The sequence below is a fragment of the Onychostoma macrolepis genome, chromosome 13 (genome assembly GCF_012432095.1).
Source record: "Onychostoma macrolepis isolate SWU-2019 chromosome 13, ASM1243209v1, whole genome shotgun sequence".
NCBI classification, from domain to species: Eukaryota; Metazoa; Chordata; class Actinopteri; order Cypriniformes; family Cyprinidae; genus Onychostoma; species Onychostoma macrolepis.
This window is the reverse complement of record NC_081167.1, coordinates 6,457,514-6,471,805: the sequence shown is the minus strand read 5'-3', so window position 1 is coordinate 6,471,805 and position 14,292 is coordinate 6,457,514. Positions and strand designations below refer to the sequence as shown.

At 35.8% G+C, this 14,292-nt stretch overlaps 1 protein-coding gene across 3 annotated transcripts in view; it reads right to left on the bottom strand.

Moving 5' to 3' along the window:
• tjap1 (tight junction associated protein 1 (peripheral)) overlaps positions 1 to 10,614 on the bottom strand; it is a 124,032-nt gene extending 113,418 nt beyond the window's left edge. For 2 of the 3 annotated variants that reach the window (XM_058796493.1, XM_058796489.1), the window contains exon 1: positions 10,201 to 10,614. The gene's annotated coding sequence lies outside the window, so the exon portion shown is untranslated. Of the gene's footprint in view, positions 1 to 4,899; positions 4,938 to 10,200 lie in introns of those variants that run through there. The other variant, XM_058796491.1, reaches the window with a different exon arrangement.
• Between the last annotated feature and the right edge of the window lie 3,678 nt (positions 10,615 to 14,292).

Genomic DNA, 14,292 nt, shown 5'->3' with positions numbered 1-14,292 from the left:
AGGTTTTTGTTTATTTGTTTGTTTGATTGTTTCAGCCTTTGCCTTAAAGGGAAAGTTCACCCAAAAATGAAAGTTCTTTCATTATTTACTCACTCTCATGTTGTTCCAGACCTGTGATTTTCTTTCTTTTTTTTGAACACAGAAGAAGATATTGTGAAGAAAGCTGATAACTAAAGGGTTGACTGTCATAATATTTTAATCCTGTGGCAGCCAGTCAGTGACTACCTTCAACTGATCGGTTACCAGCATTCTTCCCAATATCATCTTCTGTGATCAAAAGAAACTAACTCAGGTTTAGAAAAACTGTAAATTGATGAGTAAATGATGAAAAAAAACTTTCATTTTTGGGTGAACGATCTCTTCAGGCTGGAGTTTATCCTAGTGTTTTTTTTTTGTTTTGTTTTTTCCTGGACAAAGTAATTGTATTTTATTTCTGTGTAGACACTCTACTTCCAAAGATCTAGGTCAAGATTCGATTACAGGCATATCAGTGTAATTGTCGTTTCAATGTTCATGTTCTGACAAGAAAAAAGTACAGTGTACTTATAGCTGCTGAGTAGGGTTTGTAGTGTACTCAGATGCTTTATTTTTTCTTGGATATAAATGGCAAATTGTTTTTGAGGAACATTTAGGTTGATGTTAAAATATGCAGAATAGGAGTTTTCACATAATTGTTACTTTAAAAATCTACCAAAAATGTTAAGTACATTTGCAAATATAAAAACGTTGTATGGTATAATTAACACCGGTATTGTGGATTTCTTTAACATTCATTCAATGCATTGAGTTCAGTGTATAATGTTAAGAAGCTAAAAGGCAATACTTGATACTGTTATGTCATTGCTGTGCATTGGACACAGAATGTTTAAATAAAAACAAATTATTTGACCTATGTTATGGTCTCTTCTTTAATTAGACTATTTAAATAATATATAATAAATCAGTCTAGGCCTATTTGTTCAGTAAACAAAAAATAGTTAGTTCTGTAATTCATTAGGTAAACATGACAATTTATGTTGTGTCAACTTGTAACCTTAACGTAATCTTTTGAGTTGGGTGGACTTCAGTCCCTGTTTGTTGAGTTTACTCAAAAAAGCGCTTGTGATAGGTTGCCTTATTATTTTAAGTTGACTCAACGTTTTTTTTTTTTTTTTACAGTGTATGGATATTGTATTTGTACTCACACACTTTTGCTTCTATTTTTTAACACTTGATAATTGTCTAATAAAAAAACAAACAAAAAAAAAACAAAGTTAGCCTCACAAAAAAAAAAGCACAGTGCTGCGTCTAGGAGAACTCAGATGTATCTCACACACACACACACACCAGACGCTTTGCGTTCAATTAAAGTAGCGGTCTAAAACAATTTATTTAAAATCACCAAACGGACATAAGTTTGCTCCAAGAATGAACAATGTGGCATAAATGAGTTTGAATTTCGGTGTTTAAAAAACACAGAGCAAGCGGAAAGAGAACGCGCGATCTGTATTACAGCTCTCTATATGAAGCATACAGACTTTATTAGAGCCACAGAAAGACAAACGTTTTGCTGACAAATGCACAATACATAATTTATAGCCTAGTGTGAAGTCATTATGTACATTCACAACGATTTGGGACAAATATAAATGTAATTTAATAGAAAACTATGTGAATGGCACTCTGTTCCGCGGCAGGATTTTCTGTCGGCTGTATTTAAATGCGAGTCTGGAGTTTCCCGCTCTGTGCAGCGTGCAGTGTCACGTGTCAAAATAAACAACACGTGCTGTCAGTGATTTCCGCCTCTAGAGGCCGCTCTCGTACTGTATAATGACAGCAGACCATTCTCAGCCACTCCAGCAACGGTTGCAAACCGGAAAACTATCGGCATGGATTTTTGCCAATGACCGATAGTTGCGGCAATCAACTATCGGTGCCGATTAATCGGCAAAACCGGTCGACCTCTAGTATATACCATTTAATTCCATCAGTATACGATTCTACCATTAGTCTTTCATTTAATCGGTGTTGATTATATTTTAAAATTAAGCTAATTTTAATGATTTTTTTCATTTGTACAAAGATATGTCTGCTGTTAGCAACAGCACCTCAGGTAGCACTGAGACTAAAGATATGTGAAGAGAACAATGTAATTATTGCCTAAACATCCTCCTCATAATCCATCATTTGTATTTAAATAAATGACAATGCCGCGCTGCGCCGTCTTGTTTAGGTTGCTTAATGATTTTTATGTTCTCGGCTACGGCGGTGTAACAGCTTACTTCCGGTCAACGTAGCCGTTCCATTCGCAGCTGTTGCTTAAAGTCCCTATATAACTTCCTCATCCTCATGCACTAAAAAGATTGAATAGATGCATTTCTTTATGCATGAAATATTTGAATATAAATTTGTTGTTAATTGCAGATAAACCATAGCTCTGTCATAGTTCTGTTAAACCATTTCTGTTACTAAATATTGTGGTACCTTACACAAAAAATAAAACTATTTGAAGAGTCAGGACTGATGTTTGCTATTATAGTTAGGCCAGAGCTACTAAAATATCAGTTTCATCAGTGCATCTTAGATTTTGTATTCTCCTGCGTGCACAAACTGCAGATTATATGAAAATTATATAAAATTGTGAATTTATCGGTATCGGCCATGAGAAGGACTTAATTATCGGTGAAAGTTTTTCATATCGTGCATCCCCACTAAAAATGTCCAGTAGATGCGCAGAAGCCTTGGCATTTCTGAGGAAAATCACAGGTGCATCTTTCCAGTACCATCCCATACAGTCAAAACAACTGTGGAGTTGATCTTAATAAAAGCATTCAAATGGCTGCTTTAAAAAAGACTGTCTGACAGCTTTTCTGAAAGGCCATGCAGTGTGTGGGCAAACGCTGATGAATAGAGTGTATCTGAAATTCTAAACCAATTTCGACTGCCAAGGTCATCTTCAACAGCCCTTCTTTGTGCTGTGTTTAAAGAAAAAAAAAAAAAAAACATATGATTCCTGCACTAAACTGAGTATGTGTGTTGAAGGTGACAATCTGGAACCAGACTGCATGATTAGGACAACAAAAAAAAAGTGTAACTGTTGTGACAAATATTGGTGATTTGAACCACAATATGAGAAGTATTTTATATCTCACTGCTCCTTAGATATGAGGGCAAAATAAATAAGTAAATGCATACATACATATTGTAAAAAAATAATTAATAAATAAATAAATCACATTAAAAGAGACATTTCCTTGAACTCTGCTTTAATTTACAGCCATATTTGGAGCTAAGTCTTGGACTGAATATTAAAATAAAATTATTATTAAATTTGTCATAATCATAAAAATAATAACAATATTCCTTATTATTGTTAAAATAATATAATATACTTCAGCCTTTTATTATACACTAACAACATATGTCCCTAAATATATGTTTTTGTAGAAATATATTTAATGCAATTAAAGCTGCACAATTCAGGGGAAAATCTAAAAATGTAAAAATACTCCAAAAAAACTCAAGACATTCTGTGCTTGTTTTTAAACTTTATTTTATTTATCTTTATATTAATAAATTATTATTAAAAATGGTGTATTCAAGAAAAAAAATTACATAACTGTAAAATTACAATGCTAATATTTATACCAATTTATTTATCTTAATTTCTTTTCAAATGTTAATTCATCACGTTTATTTTCTGCCCTCAAAGCTTCTCTTTTGCTTTTCAATTTGCGCTCTGCATTCTTAAACGCACATTAAAGTGACCCAAACTCTGAGCAAACGCGAAGAAGTTAATGTTGAGTTGCATTTACTGTGACCCGAAGAGCTGATAAATATATATTTAATTAAATCAGTCTTTGCCATATTGTAATTTTGTTTTTTTTTCCATTAAACATGCAGCCTTGTCTGCAATCATCTGCAAATTGTCTGCAAATTGTCTAACAAAAGACAAAATTATTAATAGGGCTGCAAAACAATTAATCACGTTTAATCGTATTCAAAATAAGCTTGTTTGCATACTATATGTGTGTACTGTGTATATTTATTATGTATATATAAATACACACACATATAAAGTATGTATATATTTAAAAAATATATTTGTATGCATATATAATTACATGTATATAATTTACATTGTATATAAATATAAATATTTTATATATAAATTCAACATGTTTCCTTAATATATACACATGTATGTGTGTGTATTTATATATACATATTAAATATATACACAATACACACATATAGTACATAAACAAACTTTTATTTTGAATGTGATTAATCACTTCGCAGCCCTAATTATTAACAGTCCTACTAATCTCATTTGTGACCAAATGTGAATTTGATGCATTTTTGTAAAGAACTGCTATCAAAGCTGTATAACTAATTATGATGGTCACTAACTTTACACTTTTTCCCCCAAACAGTACTAACAAAACCTCACTCAAACAGCAGAAAGCCTCAGATCATTACACCTTACTTAATGAAAGAAGACTTAACAGCATCAATCGTCCAACAATTATCCGACTCTCAATCACCTTTTCCCAATTAAACACTCCAGGCTGCACACAAGCCCTATCTCTTCAGCTAAGCCGAGCTACACGCAGCGGCACTTGACAGAGTAATCTTTCAACAAATCCCTCCCCAAACATTTTCACACTGGCTGTTTCCTAATTGATAAACCTCCACGGGGGGCTGCGCTATCATACGACACCGCCTAGCACAGATCCACCAGTCACCGTCCGGTAGCCTTAAACAGTCAACACACAGCAGCACTATGTGTGTGAGGTGCTAACAGAGCACACACGTTCAGCGTTTGGAGCCACATGAGAGAGAATGCAGAATGCTGCTAAGACCCAGAGGATGTTTTTAAGTGAACCAACAACACATGTGGGAGGAGAGGTCACTGACCTTTCACCCCTGTATTTACTGCATCAGCACAGTTGAGTTTATGGAATAGCCCATCATAGTCCAGTCAGACATCAGTAAGCACCTGCTATTCATCTGCTGTAGTAAAGCAAACCCACAATCAAAAAAAAAAAAAATTTTGGTTTTGGACGAAATAGAAAGAAACTTACTACTAGGTCTGCACGATTAATCGAATGCAATTTTCATGCATATCTTTCAGTGAAGCACAGTTCTGTGATCAGTAGGGCTGTCAAAAAAAAAAAATATTTGAATTGAATATTCGTCGAATTTAAAATAAAATCCACATTCAAATGCAAAAACGTTGCATTTGAATTTTAGGTGTGTGTCAGGTAGCCTTATCAGTGGCACACGAAATGCGACAACTATGCAAGTGTCATTGCATTTTAATGATTTTGTTAGCCTATCCAGTTGAACCCACTAGATGCGGCGCTGCTACATTGTTCATTCAAAATATTACGGAAAAAGAGAACATCAAACAGCGAAACTGAAACCAAGCCGTTCACACAGAACGCATATTTATCGCATTTTCTTTATTATAATGAAAATTTCAATAATAAGAACTCAGATAAACCATGTATTGTCATAGTCGTGTGTATATTAGTCATGTTGAATCAATAAAAGCAGTTCAATGTTCTGTTTATCCAGCTACCGCTACAGGCATTTCCTGGGTTTCTTCTGCGAGGCGTATTTGGACTTTCCACGCGAGAGCGCCCTCTGGCCTTCGGATGGAGATTCACTACTGATCACAGTCTGTCTAATCGCGATTTCGATTTCCTTTCGATTTATCATGCAGCCCTATTAAAAGTTAGACATTTAAAAAACAGGTCTCAAGACTTTATGGCGGTTTTTCCCCATCTCACGTTTTTAAATGAAGAATGTATTCTCTGTGATTGGTTTTCAGTCCTTTGTATTAAACTATAAATACATGCATGATGTTGTTTTGTTTCTAATTGTTTAAGTACCTTTATTAATTATGCATGGTTTATAAGCATTATTTTAAACATTATGCACTTTATTCAAAGTTAGAAATGTTATTTTAATGCTTTGAAGAAACGTGAATAATATTTTGCTCGTTGCCCCTCTTGTGGCCTCAGGAGAGAAGCCAAAAGTTTTTTTCCCCTAACTGAAATTATTCCTTTTAAATTCAAATATAATTTGAATATTGATCATATTTAAGTACAAAATTCGAATTTAGTTTTTCAGGCATTTTGACAGCCCTAGTGATCAGTAGTAAATCTCCATCCGAAGGCCAAAGGGCGCTCTCACACTGAAACTCCAAATCTTTAATCGCGCAATTACGCAATCGATGAAATCTTTCTGCGATTATGAAAGCAGTTTGCATAGCTTGTCAATGAACTATGGCTCTGTTTAGTAAATTCTGCTCCATCTGAACCCGATTCTGCATACCATCGAGCCTTTACCCGGCGAGTTTGAGTCGTTTATAACTTGCATTTGAAAAAGCAACATGCGTCAAACATCTTTCCAAACATGAGAAGCATTTATGAATGAGCCTCTTGTCCCACGAAACACCACATTTAATAACATGTTTTTATTCCAAACTCACTCAGCATTGCATTATAAACATACTTTATTACAATGAAAATTATAATAAGAAGAACTCCGATAAACCATATATTGACATAGTCCTGTGTTTAGTCACATTAAATCGATTAAAGCAGTTCAATCTTCGGTTTTCTGGAAAGACGTGCAGTACCTTTAATCTGCGGGCTATATTTGGGGTTTCAGCAAGAGAGCGCCCTCTGGCCTTCGGATGGAGATTTACTACTGATCACAGAACCATGCTTCACTGAAAGATTTGCATGACAATCGCAGCTTTTGCCTAATAGCGATTGCAATTTAATTTCGATTAATCGTGCAGCCCTACTTACTACCACCGTTTTTTTAAACCCCAAGAACAACAAGAACAGCATAAATAGTTAAATTCAGAATAGGCGGTTTTAGAATAAGCATAAGGTCCCAGCCACCCTGTAAAACACACTCCATGCCTCCTCCAAAACACATGACCAGCGACACAATGAGAGACAGCGTTGAACGCAATGCTGTCAGATCACCTTATGCCTCATTCACCGGTGAGAAAACATTACAGTACAAAGCGCATAATATTACAATAATAACGCCTTCCATTCTCGCTCGGTCTGCAATAGTTTAACGGAACGCGCTGATGACGTATCATGTCTGCACGAACAGGGTGCCAAGGTACAATTTATGCAAATACATACGTTGACTGGCAGATAGGTCAGCCTATTGTAGCCCTCGGACCGAGGAATCTGATTGCACGAACAACTTATGGTCCTATGCCTTCCACAGATGACATAAATACATATCCATTTAGACCACTTAACTTAGTGATTGCTAATGAGATGTGAAGAGACTTTCAACCAGCATAATAAAAAAAATGTTTTGAACCAAATCACCCACCCTGCCATTAAATTGGTCAATTATACAAATCTATTTAGTGAAACTTTATTTTTCAGTTGACGGCTAAATGAAACCTTTATTAATAAAGACCCGTTCACACCAAGGATGATAACTATAAAGATAAGTACAACTTTATTATCGTCCACACCAACTGACAATAACGTTCTGTTTAATCTAAGTGCACGCAAAGTTTTCATCTGCTGCTTTAAATGCTAAAATCTTTAAAGCTTGATAGATTCTGACTGGCTGTCAATGTTTTTATTGTTCATCAGCTGGAAAAAAAAAATCGTTCTGAAAGTGATTCCTGTCATTATCGTTAGAGTTGATTTTTAAAACTTTATCTGTATCATTACTGTTATAGTTAACTCAGGATTAGCTAGCTGAAATTGGCAATAAAATTTATCTATTTGCATAATTTAATTATTTGTAATCTTTTTGTCAAAACTATATTTTCACTTTCATAAAAATTTAATTTTGCTGAATTATACGCTGTAACATCTACATTTCCCTCCTGAAATCAATATTTTAGAATCCTTTGAAACTCCAATAATCAATAGCCCTGTACTGACTAGCTGAAATTTGCAATAAAATGAATCTCTTCATATGAACTGAATTATTTACATTGAATTAGGTAGTTGTACAACTCAATAAAGACCAAACACTTGGTCCTAATCAGCAATGCACTTTTTAAACTGCAATTTACTAATTGTTTATCGACATTACCCATCTGTAAATAATGGCTGAGACATGCATGACTTATCAACTCACTTTAAGTGCACTCAATAAAAAGGGTGGAGGAATGGGAGCAGCTAGCCTGTCATATCAAGCAAGCACAATGCAATGAAACTGCGGTTTATTTCACCTCTCCTGAGAGACATTAAGCACGGTCTTCGTCTCAAACTAGTGAGCTGCCTATCTCTAACAAAAGAGGACCGAAAAGTACCATGGTATTCTCTGAAGTACTTTAAAGGAAGTGTCTTGCCCATTCACTTCTGAGCATGGCATGCACAATGACGACTTACCAAGGTACAACCCTATGACGCCCAAAAATGCTGTCTAGGTAGGCATGCACACAAGGTTTTAAAACAGAGCCAGAGAAGTCAATGACATCAGGATGCTGATCTACTTTACACAGAGCTGGATTAGTGATGCTGTGGCCTTATATCAACACTACAGATACTGAAATTGGGCTGTGCATTACGTTGCAAGCTGCCGGTGATTTAAAATGGAAACTAAACATTATAATACAGGCATACAGGTGACCTCTAAAGACTCTTCCTTTATTGGAGTTATTGCATATAAATCTATTAGACTTCACATTCAAATCAGAAAGGAAGCTTATATACAACTTCACCATTTAACAATTTTTTTGTTACTTTGTCACTACTTTTAAAAATTTAATTCAAACTTCAATTTGATTGTTGTGATACTTTTAACAGCTATAATATTTCAAGATACATACACTGAATAACGATTTGTGATTTTTCGCGATAATTTTGGACTCCATTCATATACTGTCATTTGTCTGAATTGTGTTTGCATGTAAATATGCTGTTACGTACATCTGCCATGTCAAAATAAATTGGTATAGCGTTTTGTTCCATTTCGTTTCGCTGTCTCTGATCGTTTCTGAAGGCGATAATGTACAGTGTGCATCAAATGCGCGAACAAAAATGTTCCCGTGCGCACATTTTGCGCCGTTTCGCGTCGCATATAAAAGTACGCATGACGCCCTGGTTTCACTTTACTTGACGTTTGAGTAATGCGAGATATTTTTGGCCGTTGTAGGTCAGATTACCTGGAAAGTCAAAGTGAGGAATAAGAGGTAGAAATACGTTTATATTGCATAATAAAATATCATATTTAAGTTGGCCGAGTTCCAAAAGACATCAAGTGGACGCAAAGCAGAAATATATTTAACTGTGTTAGGACTTGCTTGAGCAATATTGGTTTACAACACCTTAAATGAAGTCGTATAGCGCACGAGTCAACGTGAATAAACGACTTCTTCCTAAACCTACACTACAAGTGCCAAAAACAGACAATTAAATCTCTATCGCCATTATGACAATTAATCGTCAAGCAACATTTCACGATCGTGACAGCCGGAGGGTTGATTCATAACCGCAGGTTTCTCAAGCGTTTCTTACCTGTTCTGTGTCCATGATGGACTCCATAAACTGAGAGCATATATCGTCGAAATATCGCATCGTTTTTTCTTCCCAGCATCATTCCGCGAAGTTATACTATTTCATGTAAGGACACGTGAATAAAATGTTAATCCCCATCGCTTTAGGACATCATCATAATCATAATAATCATCAACCCGCTAAACAGTCGAGTATTAAAGAAGACCGTGTAACAGGATCGGTTGCACAACCGGATCTAGTTGGTAAGCATTAATACGAGTATATCTCTGATCAGGAGAACAAAAAGGCATTAAAGAATTAAATATAAGTATTTTAAATCACGAACAGTGAATGGAGAAAACACATTACTTAGATTACACCGCCGAAGGGTTTATTTTCGCTGCCCATGGCCAGGACTGACTCCCACCGAATAAATGCGCGTAAAACACCTGACATCGACACTTTTAAGATTAGTAACCTTCTCTAATCTGCTATCTGATCAGCACCCCGAGGATATGATGATCCAGAAGCATTTCACGGGTCTGATTGTTACACAGATATGATGTTTAGGTATAATCCAGCACTGCTGGGTGTGTTTATCAGTTCATCTGAACGGTGACTGGCCGCGTATATCAACAGTATATGAAAATAGATTTGATAGTACACTACTAAAATGGACTAATGTTTCAAAGAAATATATTTATGAACTTCTTACCTGGCGTTAGTGAATTTTTCGCAGTTAAACCCAGAGTTTGGTGTAGATCGATCTTGACTCCTGCTGAAACTGAATAAACTTTGCCCGCTTTTCCTTCTTCTTCTTCTTCTTCTTCTTCTCCTCGCTGGCTAACACACACTTGCTAACGGCCGCTAAAATCTCTCCGCCGCTCGCGCCGTCAAAAGCGATCGCCGATCCCGCGTCCTGTCGCCGGTATCTCTCCGTGAGGAGTTGAAGCGTTACCACGGATCGCAGGTGTAGATAACCGCTGTTCCCGATTTCAGATAAAGTTTATCTCCATCTTCTCCCGTCCAGCGCCATCTTTCCCGCGGGGCACGCCGGGTAATCCTCAGGAATCGACGCGACGCGACGCGTTCGCTGCTCGTCACGGAGTGCTGGAATGCTGCGATGAGAAACGCCGCGCAGGAGGAGCGCGATGAACCTTACTTCTACCATCAGAGAACATATATTTACCTCGGGTCTATATCTAGCTTTCAGAAGTTGATAATAGCAAATAAAATAATGGCACTGAAAAAAAAAAAAATTAAGATAAGTGGTCGCAAACAATTTATTTTATTCTACATTTAATTAAAAAAAAATATATATGTTTGAACGTTAGTCAACTAAATTTGTTTATTTAAATGTAGCTAAAATAAATTGATTGCAACCACTTACCTTAAAAAAAATTAGTAAATTCAATGAATAATTTTTTTCAGTGCATGCCTACAATTATGCTCATTTTTAAAAATACGTAAAACTTATATGGGCTTTACGTACAATCAGTGATGATAATATCAGATGACAATACCATAGGCTCCTTTCTTAATATAAAGTTATTAATATTAATACTATTACTCCAGTGTATACAGGTCCATAGCCTACATCACAAACAGTGATGAGAATTAGCCTATATAGAAAATCAATGTCAATTAAAGTTCAATTGAAAACAATAACTCCCTTATAAACCCCTTATAAATAGCCTATACATTTTTATTTTATTTAGGCAGAGAATAGTTCATTTAGAGAAATGTTCTCATGTTCATGACCTGAGAATTATAAAACTGTGGAAAAGTCTTAATGTAAATGTCTAGGAATTTGTTTAATAGTAAAAAATTATACTAAATTTAATTTTAAGGTAAGTGGTCGAAAACAATTTATTTCAGATACATTTAATAAAAAATTATATATATATATATATATATATATATATATGTGTGTGTGTGTGTGTGTGTGTGTGTGTTTAAAGTTAGTCAACTAAATTTGTTTATTTAAATGTAGCTAAAATAAATTGAATGCAACCACTTACCTTAAAAAAATTAGTTTTAATTTCAATTAATCGTTTTTTTTTTCAGTTTATGTGATCATGGACAACTTGGAAATATAAGGACTTGTAAATAGTGCTGTTAAATATATAATTGGCTACACGCATTTGTGAGTGCTTGTGAAAAGTATAATTTGTTAGCAAGTCTGTGTATAACATCAGTTTGTCAAATGAGGATTGTGAAATATTACTATCTAAAAGAACTGTTTTCTGTTTTAGTACCCTATACTTGAAAATGTAACTTATTGCTGATTTGCTGCATCGAGTATTACATTGAAAACAGTTTTTGATGCTTAATATTTTTGAGGAAACCGTGATACACTACCATTCAAAAGTATGATTTCAAAAGAAAGTTAAGAAATTAATACTTTTATTCAGCAAGAATGCATTTGAGTAAATTGACAGTAAAGACATGTTACAAAATATTTCATGCTGTTCTTTTAAATATTCGATTCGTTAAAGAATACTGAAAAATGCAAAATCAGTGAATCCGCATATTAGAATGATTTCTGAAGGATCATGTGACACTGAAGACTGGAATAATAATGCCCGAAAAAATATATATATTCAAATAGAAAACAGGTATTAAATTGTAATAATATTTCACAATATTACTGTTTTTCTGTATTAAATAAACAGCTTTGGTAGTGTATATCATTGAACATTGAAACGGGCCTCAACACAATATGTCATGGAGAGGAAACTCAGCACCAGATGGCAGTCAAGGTTGCAAGTATGCCTCGTTGCCAAGGGGGCTTCTGCATGCCGAATGTTTGTGTAGTTAATTGTGTCATCAATGAGAGTGTACTGAGACCTGGCCAGAAGTCATTGAGAAACACTGACTCATTGGTTCCTGCGTGCAGATTATGTTGACAGTTAATAAACAGAAACTGAAGCATTTCATTTCCCTTCGTCCTTTTTTCCCCATGCTTTCCCATCTTAGGCTCAATCTGTAATCAGACCATGTCACCTCGATCTTCTTTCTCTCATCTTAGAGGAGTGGTGAACTGAGCAGATAAATAAAAAAAACTTTTTCCCACACCGTTTGGGTCTAAAGGAAAAATCGATTCACGGAGGAAACACATCCGTCTGCGAGGTGCCGTGGTCTTAGCTGTCTTCCCCAGATGTGAGCCCTTCATCTGACAGGTAGCATCAGTGTAGGGTGAATACTAATGCTGAACCACTCTGTCACCAAGGCAGACAGCTGACCTCAGAACAGCCGGCACAAAGCATGTGCTTTTAAAGGGGTCATGGTCTGCTTGCCCCAGACCTCCTGCTGGCTTGTATCGGAGAGCTGGAGAAGCAAACATTTGCATTTCAAGCAAAGAGGAGAGACTTCAATGACTTCAAACCACCAGCCCTGCATGATTCATTTTTAGAACACCTGCGGACTTGTGTGGTCATGAAGCTGTCAGAGAAAGCCTACACAAACGCAAGCAAATCCCTCCAAATCCACACGAATAGAGAACTAGCATGCATGCATGCCTGTGTTTGGACAAGGTGACTGAAATATGAATCTAATTTCAATGATGTTTCCAGCAGGATTTTATATAAAAGCAGGCATAATCTGAGAAGGCAAATGACTGTAAGTAGATTGCAAGGTAGAAAATAAATTTCCCTGGTGGTGGGAGTGTAGTGATTAAGTCATATAAACATCTCAGGTTTGATCTCATGAAGTGCAGAGTTACTCAGAGCCTTATCACCACTGAGCACTTGAACACTTAACCCTAAATTACTACATTCGGATTACTGTGTCATGAGGCGCTTTGGGTGAAACTAATAAAAAATTGCAGTTTTTCTGCTCTTTATTGTGAGTTTTTTGGTAACCACTATTCTTTATGTAAACAGTAAGGTACAAGAGTCTGTGCTGCGATAAAACTGCATTGCTTTGTGTTTTATAGTTACCGGAAATGTACATAAAAACAAAAAGAAGATAATTAAGAAAAATTACCAGGTAGAAAATTTACCAGTACGTTTTCCTGTTGTTTTTTTTTTGTTTGTTTGTTTTTTGACAGTGCATGCGTGCGTGCGTGCGTGCGTGTGTGTGTGTGTGTGTGTGTGTGTGTGTGTGTACCTACTTAACCATATTTTGGGGACAAATTTGGGTCCCACTTTATATTAAGTGGCCCTAATACCCGTGTACTACATAGCAACTAGATGTGTATGTAGTGTGTAACCACAGAGTGTAAGTACACATTGGTACATATCTACAGCTATAGTGTATTTCTGTAACTACACACATGTAACAACCCTCAGAATGGTATGTGCAAGTACAAATGTGTAACAGGACATTGGTAACAACACTTTTTTTCACTTCACTAAGTACTCGTGTAACAGGAATTATATAACTACATTTTGTAACAACAATATGTATAAGAGTAATTGGAACAATTTGATCCAGGGGGTGGAGATGGGTAGGTTTAGGGGTGGAAATGGGATCCAGGGGGTGGAAACGGGTAAGTTTAGGGATATATAAAGTGGAGGAGTTGGATCGCAAGTTGGTGGAGTTGGTGCACCACTGTAATACCAGTGTACTTACATGGTAACTCCTCAGGAACTGTCCACTTCATATAAAGTGTAACATTCTGGACACCAACCACAATTTATATGTAAAGCCTAACTTACTGGCCGCTGCTGTGTAACATCAGAGTAATTGCATGGTAAATCCATAGGAATTGTTTACTTAATATAAAGTGTAACACTTTCTTTACCAAAATCAGAATCAGAATTAGCTTTATTCGCCAGGTGTGCCCAAACACACGAGGAATTTG